Source organism: Meriones unguiculatus, chromosome 5 (genome assembly GCF_030254825.1).
Source record: "Meriones unguiculatus strain TT.TT164.6M chromosome 5, Bangor_MerUng_6.1, whole genome shotgun sequence".
Taxonomy (NCBI): Eukaryota; Metazoa; Chordata; class Mammalia; order Rodentia; family Muridae; genus Meriones; species Meriones unguiculatus.
Genome location: NC_083353.1, coordinates 22,439,742 through 22,452,350, shown reverse-complemented (window position 1 = coordinate 22,452,350; position 12,609 = coordinate 22,439,742).

Genomic DNA, 12,609 nt, shown 5'->3' with positions numbered 1-12,609 from the left:
TGAGGTTTTCTTTGTGCCCAATTATATGGTCTATTTTGGAGAAGGTTCCATGAGGTGCTGAGGAGGTAATTCTTTTTGTGATAGGGTGAAAAGCTCTGTAGATGATAGGTCCATTTGATTCATGGCATCTATTTGAGTCATCGTTTCTTTGTTTAATTTCGGTTTGTTCACCTGTCCTTTGTTGAGAGTGGAGTGTTGAAGTCTCCCACTATTAATGTGTGTGGATCTATGTGTGGTTTCAGTGTTATTAATCTTTCTTTTACTATTGTGGGTGCTCTCCTATTTGGAGCATAAATGTTCAGAATTGTGATGTCTTCTTGGTCGATTTTTTTTTTGATGAGTATTAAGTAACTTTCCCGGTCTCTTATGTTTAATTTTGGTTGAATATCTATTTTATTAGATACTGGAATGACAACTGCAGCTTGCTTCTTGGGTCCATTTGCTTGGAAAACCATCTTCTAACCCTTTATTCTCAGTTAATATCTATCTTTGTGGCTTAAGTGTGTTTCTTGTATGCATCAGATTTTTGGGTCTTGCTTGCACATCCATTCTCTTTTAGTTTGTGAGTTCATTGATGTTAAGAGAGATTAATAACTAGTAGCTGTTAGATCCTTTGATTTTGCTGCTGGTTGTGGTTTGTGTGCTTAGCTACTTTTAGTTTTGCTGCACTGAGGTTATTTATTTCCTGTGTTTTCCTAATGTTGTTATTTTTCTTCGGCTGTATTTTTCCTTCTAATGTTTTCTGTAATGCTGTATTTGTGTCTAGGTATTGTTTAAATTTGTTTTTGTCGTTGAATATCTTGTTTCCTCCATCTATGATGATTGAGAGTTTTGCTGTGTAAAGTAGCCTGGGCTGATATCTATGTTCTCTTAGGGTTTGTACTATAGCCATCCAGGCCCTTCTGGCTTTCATAGCTTCTGTTGAGTAGTCAGGTGTGATTCTGATAGTTTGCCATTATGTGTTACTTGATACTTGGCCTTTTTCCTTTGCTGCTTTTAGTATTTTTTCTTTGTTCTGTTTTGAATATTATGTGGCAGGAGGATTTTTTTTTCTGGTTTAATTTATTAGGTGTTCTGTAGGTCTGTTGTATATTTATAGGCCTCTTTTTTAAGTTGGGAGATTTTCTTCTATTATTTTTTGAAAATATTTTCTGGGCATTGTAGACAGGAATATTCTTTTTTTTCTATTCCTATTACTCAGATTTTTTTAATTTTATTTTTTTCTTATCAGTTACATTTTATTAACCCTGTATCCCAGCCGTATCCTGCTCCCTCATTCCCTCCCAATCCCAGCCTCCTTCCCTCATCTCCACCATGCCCCTTTCCAAGTCCACTGATAGGGGGACCTCATCCCCATTCATCTGATCATGTTTTAACAGGTATCTTCAGGACTGGCTGCAAAGCCCTCCTCTGTGCCCTAACAGGACTGCTTCTCCTTTGGGGGGTGGGGAGGTCAAAGAGCCAGTCATTGAGTTCCTGTTAGAAATAGTCCTTTTTTCCCTCACTATGGGAAACTACTTGGTTACTGAGCTAACACAGGGTACATCTGAGTAGAGGTTCTAGGTTATATCTATACATGGTCCTTCATTAAATATCAGTCTCAGAAAAGACCCTGTGCCCAGATATATTTTGTCCTTGTGGAGCTCCTATTCTTTCCCATCATACTAACTCCCCTTTTTTCATATGATTCCCTCTACTCTGCCGAAGGTTTGGTCATGAGTCTTTGTATCTGCTTTGAAAACACTGCTTGTTAGTCTTTCACATGCCCTCAGTAGACTCCTATCAGACATTCAATGCACATCCCATCTGTCTTTCTAAGTGAGGATTGATCATCTTACCCCATGTCCACTCTCTTGATTATCTTTTTTAGGTGTATAGAATTCATTCTGTTTATCATATCTTATAGGTCTATATAAGTGAATATATACCATGTTTGACTTTCTCCTTCTGGGATATTTCACTCAGAATGATCTTTTCTAGATCCCACCATTTGCCTGCAAATTTCATGATTTCCTCTTTTTTGATTGCTGAGTAGTATTCCATTGTGTAAAAATACCACAACTTCTGTACCCAATCCTCTATTGATGGACATCTGGGTTGTTTCCAGGTTCTGCCTATTACAAATAAAGCTGCTATAGACATGGTTGAACAATATCCCTTTTGTGTACTTGAGCAAAGTTTGGGTATATACCTAGCAGTGGTATAGCTGGGTCTTGAGGAAGCGCTATTCCTAATTGTCTGAGAAAGCGCCAGATAGTTTTCCAGAGTGGTTGTACCAGTTTACATTCCCAACAGCAGTGGAGGAGGGTTCCCCTTTCTCCACAACCTCTCCATCATGTGTTGTCACTTGAGTTTTTCATCTTGGCCATTCTGATGGGTGTAAGGTGAAATCTCAGAGTCGTTTTGATTTGCATTTCTCTGATGGCTAATGAGGTTGAGCATTTCTTTAAGTGTTTCTCTGCCATTCGATATTCCTCTGTCAAGAATTCTCTGTTGCGCTCTGTTCCCCATTTTTTAATTGGATTAATTGGTTTGCTGCTTTTCAGCTTCTTTAGTTCTTTGTATATACTGGATATTAGTCCTCTGTCAGATAAAGGGATAGTGAATATTCCTTCCCAATCGGTAGGCAGTCATTTTGTTTTGATGACGGTGTCCTTTGCTTTACAGAAGCTTTTTTGTTTCATGAGGTCCCATTTACTGATTGTTGCTCTTAGAGCCTGTGCTGTTGGTGTTTATGAAGTTGTCTCCTGTGCCAATGAGTTCTAGGCTGTTCCCCACTTTTTCTTCTAAGAGATTTAGAGTATCTGGTTTTATGTTCAGGTCTTTGATCCACTTGGGCTTTAGTTTTGTGCAGGGTGATAAATATGGATCTATTGTCATTTTTCTGCATGTAGACATCCATTTGGTTCAGCACCATTTGTTGAAGATGCTTTCTTTTTTCCATTGAATGGTTTTGGCTTCTTTGTAAAAAATCAAGTATTCATAGGTGTATGCGTTTATTTCTGGGTCTTCTGTGCAGTTCCTTTGATCCTCCTTTCTGTTTTTATGCCAATACCATGCAGTTTTTATTACTATTGCTCTGTAGTACAAATTGAGATCAGGGATGGAGATACCTCCACATGATCTGTTGTTGCACAGGATTGTTCTGGAGATTCCTGTTTTTTTGTTTCTTTGTTTGAAGCTGAGAATCTTCTTTTCAAGGTCTGTAAAGTATTGAGTTGGTATTTTGATGGGAATTGCATTGAATCTGTTGATTACTTTTGACAGGGTGGCCATTTTCACAATGTTAGTCCTACCAATCCATGATCACGGGAGATCTTTCCATCTTCTGATGTCTTATTCAATTTCTTTCTTCAGAGACTTGAAGTTTTTCTCAAACAGGTCTTTCACTTGCTTGGTTAGTGGGTTTCTTGGATGCAACAGAAGGTTGGATCCTGTTTCCACAACTATTCTGTTAGTCTGTGTCTTTTTATTGGGGAGTTGAGTCAGTTGATGTTGATAGATACTAGTGACCAACAATTGTTGCTTACTTTTGATATGGGGTTGGTGGTGTCACTGAGTTTCATTGCTTGTATTCTTTTTTTTGTGTGTGTGTGTGTTGTGTGTGTGTAGTTATCTATTTCCTCTGTTTCCTTAGATGTAGTTGTTTTCTTTGGTTTGGAGTTTCCCTTCTAGTACCTTCTGTAGAGCTGGGTTACTATGTAGATATTGTTTAAATTTGGTTTTGTCATGGAATATTCTGAATTTCTGTCTATGTTGATTGAAAGTTTTGCTGGGTATAGTAGTCTGGGTTGGAATCTGTGGTCCCTTAAGGACAGTATGATTTCTGTCCAGGCCCTTCTGGCCTTCATAGTTTCATAGTTTCTGTTGAGAAATCTTGTGTCATTCTGATAGGTCTACCTTCATATGTTACTTGGCCTTTTTTCCATGCTGCTTTTAGAATTTTTTCTTTGTTCTGTAGGTTCAGTGTTTTGACTATGATGTGACGTGAAGAATTTCTTTTCTGGTCTAGTCTACTTGGTGTTCTGTAGGCATCTTGTATGTTTATGGCCATCTCCTTCTTTAAGTTGGGAAAGTTTTCTTCTATAATTTTCTTGAAAATATTTTCCGGACCTTTGAGCCTGATGTCTTCTTTTCCTTCTACTCTTATTATTCTTAGGTTTTGTCTTTTCATGGTGTCCTTGAGTTCTTGGATGTTTTGTGTTTGGAACTTTTCTGATTTTATTTTTTCTTTGAGAGACGTGTCAATTCCTGGAAGTGTATCTTTGGCGCCTGAGATTCTTTCTTCCATCTCTTGTATTCTGTTGGTGATGCTTACCTTTGGAGTTCCCGATCTTTTCTCTATGTTCTACAGCTCCTGGTTTTTCTCTATTTGTATTTTCTTTTTTTTTTTTTTATTTTAATTCTGTTTTCATGACTTGCACCATTTCCTTCATCTGTTTGAATGTGGAGTCCTGCTTTTCAATGACAGCTTCTATTTTTTTTTCCGTTTCTTCTCTATGCATCACTAATTGTGCCTCTATTTCTTTGGGAATAATTGCCTGTATTTCTATGAGAGTTTGTTTATTTCTTCTTCATTTGCCTTCATTTGTGTAGACGTTTCTTTGAAAGCTTTGTTCATTTCTTCTTTGTTTGCCTCAATATTCATGGTCATTTCTCTGAGAGCTCAATTTGTTTCCTCTTGATTCATCTCGATTTCTTTGGCTATTTCTCCGAGGGCTTTGTTCATTTCACCTATATGGGCTCTAATAGCTGGAGAAACATAGTTTTGAGGTTGTTTTCTTGTATATCTAGTGAATTGAAGTGTCCATTTTTTTGTGGGGTTGCTGGTGAGGTCATTATGTCCTGATTTGTGTTGGGTGTGTTCTTAAGTCTGCCTCTAGCCATCTGGTTATTTATAACCCTCACTGTTTGTTCCTCGAGTTTGTAGTTCAGACAATGATCATCTCTTCCTGTTTTCTGGACGTTTTTTTCAGGAAGATGAGAGAGGTTCACTGGTTTGGGAGTGTGCCTTGTGGTTTCAGTTTTGCCTAAGTAAGGAATGTGACGCTGGCACTATTTGCATGCACTTTTAGCAGGCGTAGTGTACATGTGGGGATTCTGTGACTATTGCAGTGGCCTGCAGGCCACTATTATGAAGTATTATGTCTGAGATCCAGGGACTGTTTGCCTGGATTAAACTGGTGGACCCACAAGGCAGAGGCTTCAACGTTGGGGTCGCTATCCCAAGAATCCCTATGATGCCCACATTAGGGGTCTGGGTGGCAGGGATCTCATCTGGTTGCTTCTGTGGAGAGGCCCTGGGTCTGGGGCAAACTCTCCCTAGAAGGCTCACTCACTCTCTTGCAGGACCACTTGGAATGCACTGGGGTTTCCCTTGCTCTCTACTCTCTGATTTGGTCCTGCTGCGGGAAATGTGCGAGTAGGCTAACAGTCAACTCTGTGACACTGTGGCCGCAGGACACGATTTCCACCTCTCCTGTGTGCTGCCTCTCTGTCCTTTCCCTCTGCCAGGAGGGGTTATGTTGATTTGTCCTGGGGTAACTCGGGAAAGAGTTAGGTTGAGTGTTCTCAATATCCTGGGCCCAGAACTCTCTGCCAGAAGCAGCCTGGTGGTAGAACCTATGTTTGCTGATCCTGAGAGAGTACCAGGTAGGGTTGAGTGTCCTCAGATCCAGAGCTTGGGTTTCTCTGCCAGGGGCCACTGGGTGAGCTGGAGAGGCGGTACTGTGTCCTGTGGCAGGCTGCCTCTCTGTCCTTCCCCTCTGATCTTCCCCTCCGCTAGGGCAAGCTTATGGCGGTGTTCTCAGGGGAGTGCCAGAAGGGGTTGGGACTTCTCAGTCCAGATTCTGAGCCGGGTTTTCTCTGCCAGGAGTCGGGGGGGTTGCCAGTGATAGGACTTGGTGCTAGACCTTATTGTGCTGGAACTGGGAGCGTCTCAGGACGTGTTGAATGATCACAGTCCCAGATCCTGAGCTGAAGTTTATTTGCAAGGAGCAGCGGCCAGCACGGTGAAGCCCCTGTGCGCCTCTTTGTCCTTCTGCTCCACTGCGGCAGGGTTATGGCAGCGTTTGGGGGAGTGCCCGAAAGGATTGGGTTTTCTCAGCTCCGATCTCAGGTTGGGGTACAGACTATGTGGTCTGTGGCAGATTCTGCTAGACACCACCTGCCTCCTCTGAAGAGGGAGTAGGGATTTTGAGCTGGGCTCGCAGCTGCTCTCTGAGCATGGCTGGAGCTCAGTTGTGATGGAGGCGGGTACCCGCAGTTAGCGAGAACTTCCAGGGAAAGACTGGGTGACCCATAATCAGCCTCGCAACTTTGCTTCCCCGTGGGGTTTTCTTGCGAATGGGACTCCCTTTGTGCCCACCAATCAGCCTGGGAAAGTGATCGGTACGTGCAGGTGTGCAGCTCCAGCACAGAGACCCAAAGCCCATGTTACCAGGGATCTCTTCCGGGTTCTGGCTGGCCGCCTCAGAGTGGACCTGACTGATTCCCATGCTGTGGGAGCCTCCCCTCACCTGGGAAACACGCTTTAGTTTTAGGGCCCAGAGTTCAGTCTCCTGGTCGCTGCACGGAGAGTGTTTTCCCACTTCTCAGACACAGTATTCTCCCAGTGCTGCCATCTTGGCCCCTCCACCCTTAAGTCTACTCTTAGGTTTTGCCTTTTCATGTTTTCTTGGATTTCATGGATGGTTTGTGTCAGGAATTTTTGGGATTTAGTATTTTCTTTAACGGCTACATGCATTTATTTCATTGTATCTTCCATATCTGAGATTCTTTCTTCCATCTATTGTAGTCTGTTGGTTATGGTTACCTCTGTAGTTCCTGTGTTCTTTTCTTTGTTCTTTCTCACCATGGTTTCCTCTGTTTGTGTTTTCTTTAATTTTTCCAATTCTATTTTCAGATCCTGAACCTTTTTTTTTTATTTCCTTTACCTGTCTGACTGTATCTTCCTTCAATTCCTTCACCTGTTTGTTTGAACATTCCTCTGTTTCTTTTATTTCTTTCAGTGATTTAATCATTTTCTTTCTGAAAGCAACAAGCTGTTTTACTACAGTTTCCTGCATTTCTTTACTGATGGTCGTAATCTGTTTGAGTTTATCTCCCTCTAAATCTTCAAACATTTTATTTGTTTCCTCCATTATTTTCTACTTAAGCATTGATGTAAAGTCATCTTCTTAAATTCTACTTATGTTAGGATGTCCAGGGCTGGTTGTCCCTGGATAATTGGGTTCTGGGAATAGCATATTGCTTTGCCTTTTGTTGGTTGTGCTTTAACAGTAGCCTCTACCCATCTTGGTGTCTCAGGTATGGGCTGTTAATTTCTGGTACCTGCTGGAATCCTGGGGTGGAGGGAATCCCCTTGGTAGGGTTCTGAAGGGAGCGTCCTCAGCTCTTTGAGTGTGATCAATGGATTGGTGGTGCTTTTCCAAAATTGGCACAATTCAACCCAGTTGAAGGACCTGTGTGGTAACTATGGTTCTTGGTAGTCAGGAAGGCTCTCCTCTTTCCAAGAGAAGTCCTGGAGACAGCTGCCTCTCTGTGTTTCTTGCTTAGAACATATTGAGCTGCTACCTTTGCTCCTTTATTTTGTTTTCTGAGCATAGTCCACTTGAAGAACCAGGAAGTGCAGTGGTTTCTTCAGTTTAGCTAGACATAACTGGTTGCACTTTGGAGCAGTATCTGGGGGCTGATCCAATGGTCTCAGGCTTCTGTAGGTCTGAGGTTGGAGCTGTGTGCCCCAGTACCTTAGTGGTAAAACATGGCAGTTGAGTACAGTGCTCATGTGGGCAGCCAGAGGCCAGAGCTTGGAGCCTGTGGGAACCCAGCAAGAACCCAGCAGGACCTCAGCAAGAACCCAGCAAGAACCCAGGGGGAACCCAGCGGGAACCCAGAAACTCTTCTGGAAGTGGTTTTCCTGAGGTCGGTCCAGTTGTATCTACCACTGTGTGTTCCTCCCAACAAAAAGACCTAGTGTGCAGTGTTTTGGCATCCACAGTTTCATCTGGGATGGCAAGTAGAGTGCAGGCAGAGTGACTCTGCCTTGTTATGGACTGGGCTCCCAGAGGAACCTGGCTGGGTTGGGGGTGGGTGGATGGGAGTTGTGGTGCCCTGAGTTTGGGCCTGCTCTTTCCCACACTGTCGGTTTTCCTTCTGACAGAAAATGACAGTCTCTGTTGCCCTGGGGCCCACATTTCTGTCTGGGACAGAATTCTGTCTGGGACAATGAGTCAGGTGCACAGCAGTTCTCTAGGCTGGCAGCTGATTATCAGCTGGACCCCAGTACCTTTTGCAAGGGTTGTCTGAGTGTCCTGGGGTTGGTTTCTGATCGCTTCCTTCACCGTGGGGTTTTCTCCAGACTGGAAATCCCAGTCTCAGGTGTTGTGGGGCCCACAGTTCAGGCATGCAGGCATGTGCCTCTGGGCTGGTGACCAAGTGCCAGCTGGGACTGGGTACTCTTCCAGGAGTTTAGCTGGGTGAACTGAACCAAATAGATTCCCACAACATGGGCTTTCCTCTCAGCTGGCAAGCACAATTTTGGTGTGTTAAGGCCAAGAGTTCTGTGTGTTGGTCACTCTCTGTCCCTGCTGTGCTGCTGGTCAGAAACAGTGTCCTCCTGGTGCTGTTATCTTGGATGCTCATTATGACTATTTTAATAATTCTCATTAAAATCTTTGCCAATATTAATTTTACTTTGTTTATTAAAATATTTAAGCTAATTTTCTACTGCTCTGCACATGTTTTCCTGCTACTCTTGTAACTAATTAATGAAGATACTTTTATGATAATGGGCTAATAAGTCCTAAGAATGAATGCATAGATAGGAAATCTGTGTATGTGAGGTTCTTTGTCATGGTTACCAAACCATTTAATGAATAGTTAAGCTTTTAAAGCACAAGATTCATTTATCCAGTGTTATGGATTAGAATCATTGTCTAACTTTCTGAATACATTTTAGTATGATTAATATTACATAGTTTCTGTCTTCATGCTTTTATATTCTTATACATATTCACTGATGGAAATCTACTGTTGGTACAGGAATAGAGTCCCTCCCTATCTTGGAGCTTATCATAGAGCTTGCCAAGAGGAACAAGATGGCTGAGGAGGAGAAGGAAAAATGGACAAATAGAAACTGAAAATTTGTTTACATGACTTGCTTTATTACAAAGCCCTTGGATATTCTATTAGTTCCTGTTTCACTGATGTGACAAAATAACTAATAAGAGCAACTTAATGTGAGGACAGTAAATTCTGGTTCACAGTTTGAAGGGAGCTAATGCATCATGGCCAAGAGGAGGTTGGGGAAAAGCATGCTCAGCCTGTTTTCGAGCTTTAGTATATCTAGAACCTCAACCCATGTAATGAAGCCAACCATTGCTAAAGTGCTACACTTAGACTATTTCAGAAGTTTTTCCATCTCAGTTGATCTAATTGAGGCTCATCCCATAGGCATCTGGTGAGGTTTATCTTTTGGAGATTCTAGATCATATCAAGTGGGCAGACAATTTAAACCAATTCACAGGGTAAGCAGTGCAATCTCATGAAAGCAGTAGCTCATTCTCAAGAGATAATGAGTTTCTCCTAAGAACTCTTAAGTTTCTCCTAAGAGTTCATCCTAAAATACCTGTTTAAGCTTTTCTTACATGTTACCACGTTTTCACTCTTCAAAGCGAGTTAGAAGAGGACAAAACATAATCTACCAGTGTAATTTATATCTGTTTAAATTCTCTTATCAGAACCTTCTCTAAATATCATTGTCTTTATGTAATTTTAAAATAATGTTCATAAACAATCCAAGTGACAAATTGATTTCTCTGTTTTCTTTTTATTCTTAGACTAGATTTTTCTTCACCTTTAGAATAACATGTATTGATATTCATCAATGGTATTTGATGGTACTTATTCATTTGTATTTATTATATTTCTTTTTATACAATGACAATTATATGTGTAGTCTAATTTGTATTCTCTCTCACTAGATTTAACCTTTTTCCTGAAAATATTTTTATTTAATATAATTTTAAATGTGCAAATGTGTTTTACATAAATTAGAAATATTTATATAACAATCCTCCTATCAGAAATTTATTTTCTCTGCTAGAAAAAATAGAGTCTTTCAGAGACCCTTTATGGTAGGCTCCTGTCGTGTTTCTTTTTTTCTCCTACTTCCAATGTCTATCCCATTTGTCTTTCTAGATGAGGACTGATTATCTTACCCTGGGTCCTGCTTCTTGCTTAGCTTCTTTAAGTATATAGGTTTTAGTATGTAGATCCTATCTTTTAGGTCTAGTATCCACTTATATGTGAATATATACCATGTGTTTCTTTCTGCTTCTGGGATACCCCATTTATGATGATCTTTTCTAGACCACACCATTTGCCTGCAAATTTCATGATTTCCTTGTTTTTAATTGCTGAGTAGTATTCCATTGTGTAAATGTACCACAATTTCTGTAACCATTCCTCCATAGAGGGCCATACAAGGTTGTTTCCAGGTTCCAGCTATTACAAGTACAAAGCAGATGCTGACATTCATAACCAAACCTTGGGCAGAGTACAGGAAATCATATGAAAGAAGGGTGAGTTAGTAAGACCTGGAGAGGAAAGGAGCTCCACAAGGATCAAACATATCTGGGCACAGGAGTCTTTTCTAAAAATGATTCTCTAACAAGGGATCATGCATGGATGTAACCTAAAACCCCTGCTCAGACATAGCCCAAGGCAGCTCAGTATCCAAGTTGGATACCCCAGTAAGTTAAACAGGGATTGAAACTGATATGAACTCAGTGGCTGGACCTTTAACCTCCCCCCAACCCCAAGGGAGGAGCAGCCTTGATAGGCCACAGAGGAGGCCATTGCAGCTAGTCCTGAGGAGACCTGATAAGCTAGGGTCAGAGGAAGGGGAGGAGGAACTCTCTATCAGTGGACTTAGAGAAGGGCAGGGAGGAAATGAGGAAGGAACAGTAGGATTGGGAGGGAATGTGGGAGGGGGCTACAGCTGGGATACAATGTAAATAAACTGTAATTAATATAAAAAACAAAAACTTAATTAAAAATTTTATTGTCTTTTTGTTTTAACTAATTAAGTAATAAAGGATCTACTTAAAATTTAGTTTGTTTCTAATGAATGAACATATTAAATTCCTGTATGAAATTCCATTGAATTTTAAATTGTTGTAAATTATTTATGCTTATTTAGTAATTTATAACTTTTTCATTCTGAATTACTTTTAGATATGTCAAATATTTCAGGTAATTTAATTATATTTGTGTTATTTTTATATTATAATTTTCAGGCTGTTTTGTTTTGGAAAATATTTTTTACTCCCAAATTGATTCTTATGTACTTTGCAATATGCTCCTTTTCTTTTGTTTGTTTTTACCAAAATACTGAGGAATACACAATCAAAGTTATCCACTGGAAGAAGCTCCAGGTTTTTTGAAGGAAGGGTTCTATGAAACCACTGTCACATCCAGACAGCCTCTTGCTGAATAAAGGCTCGCAGAAGTATGTCCTTGGAGAGAATGTGATTTTAACTCCTAACTAGCAACTACTGGTATCTCTTCGTGGGCTAAACACTACATGACTGTGCTACGCAGGGTCTCCTTCATGATTATGGTATAACATAACCATGGTGCTCATGCCCTTTGTCTTGTTTTCCTGAAGGGAAACTGATTGCCATTTTATGATTTCTGAGTAAAACTGTAATTAACTTCTTACTTCTTGACTCTGTTCTAAAAGTCTTCCGTCCTCATTTGTGATCTTGGTAGACATTATTGACTTCTCTCATGCTATAAACCAAACATTCACTTTGGTTTATGTAAAGTAGATTAATCTCAAACCATGTGTGTTATCTTTTCTCATTGACATTTGCAATGAACCAACTGAAGGAAGAAATTACGTAAATGAATCACTCAGAATTCTAATTTCTGTTCTGTTTTCACTGAATCACTATACCCATGATCATGCCTTCTATTTCTAATTGGTGTACATGGACACAGTGTCCCCTTGGAATAACCTCTTGTAAATGTCTATCCTTAGTGATTGGGTTCATGATCTCCAGTACTTCAAGAAGCACGCCTGAGAACAGAGAGAATGAAAAATCTTCTATAGTATGTGTAGGATACCTCTTATTTCAAATTCTATCTGAGTGGTTTGTGGTTGGAGTCATGATCTCCAGTTCTGTGAGAGCACAGAAAATAAAAAAAAATCTTATAGATATGTGTAGGACACCCCTATTTCCAATTTTTGTTCCTGGTATTCACAAGGAATAATATAATATAATATATAATATATTATATAATAATATTTTTATATAATATATTATATAATAATATAATATATAATATAATAACTAAGATACACTATGTCATAGACACTCCTTTCTCTGAAGCTTTATTTCTAAAACAAATCTTTAATAATTTTTTTATTAAATTGATTACAGTTTATTCAATTGTATCCCAGGTGTAGCCACCAATTTTTAGTTTTTATATTAATTATAGTTTTGAAGATCAGTACTCACGTAAACTACAAAGTTTGTATCTTAGTTGCTTTAGATATTGAGCCACCTTTTCAGGCCATTGTGCACATTCTTACAATTGGAA